The sequence below is a fragment of the Nomascus leucogenys genome, chromosome 11 (assembly GCF_006542625.1).
Source record: "Nomascus leucogenys isolate Asia chromosome 11, Asia_NLE_v1, whole genome shotgun sequence".
Taxonomy (NCBI): domain Eukaryota; kingdom Metazoa; phylum Chordata; class Mammalia; order Primates; family Hylobatidae; genus Nomascus; species Nomascus leucogenys.
In genome coordinates, this window is record NC_044391.1 from 54,382,860 (window position 1) to 54,389,572 (window position 6,713).

General features: G+C 41.1%; 1 non-coding gene across 1 annotated transcript; it reads right to left on the minus strand.

The window, feature by feature from the left end:
* Positions 1-3,124: 3,124 nt before the first annotated feature.
* Positions 3,125-3,258, minus strand: LOC115837423. The gene has a single exon (XR_004032467.1). It is a non-coding gene; the product is annotated as a small nucleolar RNA SNORA48 (small nucleolar RNA).
* Between the last annotated feature and the right edge of the window lie 3,455 nt (positions 3,259-6,713).

The following is a 6,713-nucleotide window of genomic DNA, read 5'->3' on the forward strand; positions in this document are numbered from 1 at the left end:
TGGAGGATACTGGCCCTCTTCTCACAGCTCCACTATGCAGTACCCCAGTGGGGAGTCTATGTGGGGGCTCCAACCCCATATTTCCCCTCCACACTGTCCTAGTAGAGGTTCTCCATGAGGGCTCCACCCCTGCATCAGAATTCTGCCTGGACATCCAGGTGATTCCATAAATTCTCTGAAATCTAGATGGAAGCTTCCAAGCCTCAAATTTTTCCCTCTGCACACCCACAGGCTTAACACCACAAAGAAGCTGCCAAGCCTTAATGGCTTGCACCCTCTGAAGAAGTGGCCTGAGATATATCTGGAGACCTTTTAACCATAGCTGGAGCTGGAGCAGCTGGAGTGCAGGGAGCACTGTTCCAAGGTTGCACAGGGCAGCAGGGCCCTGGGCCTGGCCCAAGAAACCATTTTTCCCTTCTAGGCCTCTGGGCCTGTAATGGGAGGGGCTGCTGTGAAGGTCTCTGTCATGGTTTCAAGGCATTTTCCCCATTGTCTTGGTTACTAACATTTGGTTCCTCTTAGGCAAATTTCTGTAGCTGACTTGAATTTCTTCCCTGAAAATGGGGTTTTCTTTTCTACCACATGGCCAGGCTGCAAATTTTCCAAATTTTTATGCTCTGCTTCCCTTTTAAATATAAGTTCCAGTTCCAATTTTATGTCATTTTTTGCTCATGAATATAAGCATAGGCTGCTAGAAGCAGCCAGGTCAAATCTTGAATGCTTTGTTGCATAGAAATTTCTTCCACCAGATGCCCTAAATCATCACTCCCAAGCTCAAAGTTTCACAGATCTCTAGAGCAGAGGCACAATGCCTCCAACCTCTTTGCTAAAGTATAATAAAAGTCACCTTTGCTCCAATTTCCATTAAATTCCTCATCCCCATCTGAGACCTCCTCAGTCTGGACTTCACTGTCCATATCACTACCAGCATTTGGTCACAACCATTCAACAAGTCTCTCAGAAGTTCCAAACTTTCTTCATTTTCCTGTCTTCTTCTGAGCCCTCCAAATTTTTCCAACCTCTGCCCATTACCCAGTTTCAACTCACTCACTATCATGAGAACAAAAAGAGAGAAATCTGCCCCTGTGATTCAACCACCTCCCACCAGGTCCTTCCTCCAACACTGAGGATTAAAATTCAACATGAGATTTGGGTGGGGACACAGATCCAAACCACATGAGGAACAGTCTTATACTCTGTGTTCTCAGAAAGATGTTTTAAAACTATCCACCAGGTGTGGTGGCTCATGCCTGTAATCCCAACACTTCGGGAGGCTGAGGCAGGTGGATCAATTGAGGTAAGGAGCTCAAAACCAGCCTGGCCAACATGATAAAACCCCATCTCTACTTAAAAAAATACAAAAGTTAGCCAGGCATGGTGGTGCCCACCTGTAATCCCAGCTACTCAGGAGGGTGAGGCAGAAGAATCACTTGAACAAAGGAGGCAGAGGTTGCAGTGAGCCAAGATCGTGCCACTGCACTCCAGCCTGCAGCCTAGGTGACAAGAGTGAGACTCCATCTCAAAAAAAAAAACAAAAGTCATAGGAACTTCCTTTCTATGATCAAGCCAAACCAGTTCCTTTTGTGGGTACCAGGATAAACTGCACCCAGAAATATCCCCCCTTAGTAGTTTGAAAGAAACAACTGACAGAAATTTCTGTTGGGGTTTGGAAATCAACCAATCAGAGATCACCTGCTTCCAACTCAGAGTTTAGTTGTATGAACCAATCAGGGCTCAGTGGTATTGACCAATCAGAACTCAGCTGCATTGACCAATCAGAACCAAGTTTTCCCATACTTCATTTGCATAAATAGACTTGATTGGGAACCTGGGCAGAGAAACTTTTGCTATAATACCTGAGTCCTCTCTTTGTTCTCTGGAATGCACCTTCATTTTACACTGAAGGCTGCATCTCTCCAGTTTGCAATTTGTTCTCTGGAATAAAGTCTCTTTCTTCCAAACTCATTTTCAGAGAACTTTTGTTCACAATGTGAAGTCAAGGTTTTCAGTACATAGAGGGGGTAGGTAGATAGATAGATAGATACTTGTCTTAGTCTATTTTCTGCAGCTATAACAAAATACCACAAACTGGGTAATTTACAAATAATAGAAGGTTGTCTGGCTCATGATTCTGGAGGCTGGAAAGTCCAAGAGCATGGCACTGTCATCTGGCTAGGGTCTTCTTTCTGCATGATAACGTGAGTGAAAGATGGACGTGAGCACACAAGGCAGAGAAAGAAGATCATCCAAGCTCATCTTTTTTTCAGAAACCCACTCCCACAATAACCAACCCACTCCTTCAAAAATGGCCTTAATCCATACATGTAGGGCTTCACCCTCATGACCTAATTACCTCTTATTAGGCACCACCTCCCAACACTGTTGCATTGGGGATTAAGTTTCTAACAAACTTTTGGGGGGATACATTCAAACCATAGCAATACTTAAACCTGAATATCTTTGTGTGTGTGTATATATATGTGTGTGTGTGTGTGTGTGTGTGTGTGTTTGTGTGTTCCCTTTCTCCCTGAAAGGGCCTGGGAGCAGCAAGATCTAAATAATAATGCAAACACCTGGTACTAAGATCGTGGCTTCTAAATACCATTCCCCCATTGAAAGGAAACAATCTGCTTGGAGAAATGGGCTGATGCAGGGAAAATACCAGACGAGCCAAGCTGGTTTGAAAGGGGTGCCACCAGCTAAACAAGTGGTAATTTAAGCATCAAAATAATTATTGAAATCAATAGATAATAACCAATCAAATAAGATAGAAAACCTTGAGTCCATACTAATGGACTGAATTGTATTCTCCCACAAGTCATATGTTGAAAGCCTAACTCCAATGTCTTTGTAGATATGTATTTGGAAATAGGGCCTTTATGAAGTAATTAAGGTTAAATGAAGTCATAAAGGTGGGGCTTTATAAAAAAAGAAAGAGACCTCCCTCTCTCTGCCATCTGAGGACACACCAAGAAGACTGCCATCTGCAAGCAAGGAAGAGAGCCCTCACCAGAAACTAAACCAGGCTGGACTTTGATCTTGAACTTTCCAGATTCCAGAACTGTGAGAAACTTAATTTTTCTTGTTTAAGCCACCCACTCTATGGTATTTTTTTTTCCTTCTTCCATGTGTCCAAGGCATGAACCAAGCATGGGCACAGACCAAAAGCCAAGCTGGGATAAACAAGGGGTTGCTTTGTCCCTGGCTGATATGAGATGGTCACCACCAACCAGATGCTACTCTACCAGGTTGGGAACATCTATGGGTTTTTTATGGCAACCCTAAGCTGACTAATACATTGATATTAATTAATTAGCTAATGGGCAATACAATATTTACATATTTTCATAGTTACCTCCCTACAAAACACTTACTAATTACCAAAGGAAATTATAGTAGAGAAGCCTAGAAGATACCACCTGAACCAAGTGAGGAAAGTGAGCATTGTCAGTAATGGGACAAATTGAAATTATACATCACCTGAGAGTATCTGATAAGAGGAATACAGCCTCACTTGTGTGATATTCCTGCTGAATTTCGCCACAAGGAAATGTCAGATAAATCCAAATTGAGGGACATTCTATAGCATAAGTTGGTTTGTAACCTTCAAACGTGTTTAGGTCATGCATCAAAACACAGGCAACAAAAACCAAAATAGACAAATAGGACTTCATTAAACTAAAAAGCTTCTGCACAGCAAAAGAAACAATCCACAGAGTGGAGAAAAAAAAACTGTAGAATGGGGGCCAGGCGCGGTGGCTCATGCCTGTAATCCCAACACTTTGGGAGGCCGAGGCAGGCAGATCACAAGGACAGGAGACCAAGACCATCCTGGCTAACACGATGAAACCCCTTCTCTACTAAAAAAATACAAAAAATTAGTTGGGCATGGTGGCACAGTCCTATAGTCCCAGCGACTTGGGAGGCTGGGGCCAGAGAATCACTTGAACCCATGAGATGGAGGTTGCAGTGAGCTAAGATCGCGCCACTGCACTCCAGTCTGGGCGACAGAGTGAGACTCCGTCTCAAAAAATAAAATAAAATAAAATAAAACTGTAGAATGGGAGAAAATATTTGCAAATATTTATCTGACAGTAAACTAATGTCCAAAATATATAAGGAACTCAAACAACTCAACCAAAACAAAAACAAATAACCCCATTAAAAAGTAGGCAAAAGCTGAGCATGGTGGCTCATGCCTGTAATCCCAGCACTTTGGGAGGCCAAGGCAGGTAGGTTGCTTGAGCCCAGGAGTTCAAGACCAGCACGGGCAACAGAGTAAAACCCCTTCTTCACAAAATAAATAAATAAATAAAAATTAGCCAGATGTGGTGGCATATGCCTGTGGTCTCAGCTACTCAAGAGGCTGAGGTGGGAGGATCACTTGAGCCTGGGACGCAGAGGTTGCAGTGAGCTGAAATCATGCCAATGCACTCAAAGCCTGGGTGACAGAGTGAGACCCTGCTTCAAAAAAAAAGTGGCCAAAGGATATGAATAGATATTTTTCAAAAGAAGACATACATATGGGCAACAGATATATGAAAAAATGCTCAGAAATGCAAAGTAAAACCACAATGAGATGTCATCTTATCCCAGCTATTATTAAAAAAAAAAAAAAGAGTTGACAAGACATGGAGAAAAGGGAACTCATACACTCTTGGTAGAAATGTATATTAGTACAATCTCTATGGAAAATAGTATGGAGATTTCTCAAAAACCTAAAAATAGAATTACCATTCAATCCAGCAATTCCACTACTGAGTATCTACCCAAGGGAAGTAAATCAATATATCAAAAAGATATCTGTACTTGTATGATCATCACAGCACTATTCACAATAGCAAAGATATGAAATCAATCTAAATGTCCATCAATAGATGTTTGGATAAAGAAAATTATATATATATATATTACACTATTTAGCCATAAAGAATAAAATCATGTATTTTGCAGCAACATGGGTGGAACTGGAGGTCATTATCTTAACTGAAACAAGCCAGGCACAGAAAGTCAAAAACCTCATGTTCTCACTCATATATTGGTGCTAAAAAATGTGTATGCATGGACATAGTGAGTAGAATGACAGACAATGTAGACTTGGAAGGGAGAGGGGTTGGGAGGGGGCAGATGATGAGAAAGGAAGTTAATGGGTACAATGCACATTATTTGGGTGATAGATACCTTAAAAGCCTTGCCTTGACCAATATGCAATCTATGCCTGTAACCCCATGAATTTGTACTAATTTTTTAAAAAGTGTTTAAGTCATTGTATTAGGGTTCTCTAGAGGGACAGAACTAATAGGATAGATCTATATATATAAAGGGGAGTTTACTAAGTATTAACTCACATGATCACAAGGTCCCACAATAGGCCATCTGCAAGCTGAGGAGAAAGGAGAGCCAGTTTGAGTCCCAGAACTGAAGAACTTGGAGTCTGATGTTCAAGGACAGGAAGCATCCAGCACGGGAGAAAGATATAGGCTGGGAAGTTAGGCCAGTCTAATCTTTTCATGTTTTTCTGCCTGCTTTATATTGTAGCCACCCTGGCAGCTGACTAGATGGTGCCCACCCAGATTAAAGGTGGGTCTGCCTTTCCCAGCCCACTGACTCTAATTTCCATTGGCAACAAAAACACTCTCACAGACACACCCAGGATCAATACTTTGCATCCTTCAATCCAATGAAGTTGACACTCAGTATTAACCATCACAGGCATGAAAGGCAAGGAAAGACTGAAGAATTGTTGCAGATTGAAAGAGGCTAAGAGACTGACAACTAACTGCCACATATGGTTCAGAACTGAATCTTTGACTACAAAGAACAATATCTGGTCAATTGGTGAAACATAAATAGGGTCTAAGATTAGATGATAGAAATGTAACAATGTCCATTTCCTGATGTTGATGGCTATATTGTGGCTCTGTAGGAGAATGTCCTTGTTAATAGGAAATACAACTAAAGTACTCAAATGTGATAGGGCATCATGTTAGCAACTTGGTCTCAATTCCAAAAAAAAAAGGTTTTTTACACTGCATTTGCAACTTTTCTGCATATTTGAGATTGCTTCAATATAAAAAAGCAAAGTACATAATAAATATATCATAAAGCAATATTTATGTTAAAATGGGACACTGAATAGCTATAGAAAAATACCCAAGAAACTAGCAGTATTGCTTTCCTCTAGGGAAGAGAACAAGAAAACTGGGAGACAGCCCTGAGGGAGAGGGAAAGACTTACATTTCTTTATTTTTTGAGACAGAGTCTCACTTTGTTGCCCAGGCTGGAGTGTAGTGGTGTGAACATGGCTCACTATAGCCTCAACCTCCTGGGCTCAAGAAATCCTACCACCTCGGCCTCCTGAGTAGCTGGGACTATAGGTGTGCACCACCTTGCCTGGCTAATTTTTTTTTATTTTTTGTAGAGATGTGATTTTGCCATGTCACCCAGGCTGATCTCAAACCCCTGAGCTCAAGAATTCACCAACCTTGACCTCCCAAAGTTCTGGGATTACAGGCATGAGTTACTGTGCCCTGCCAAGACTTACATTTCACCACTTTTATTGAAGTCTTTTTTTACCGTATATATGTACTTTTAATTAAAAATTTTAAATTGATATTTTAAAATAAATAAATACATATTTTTAATGTGACCAGAAATTTGATTTCTAGGTATGTACTACAGAATCACTTGTATATATGTACAATGAGGCATTT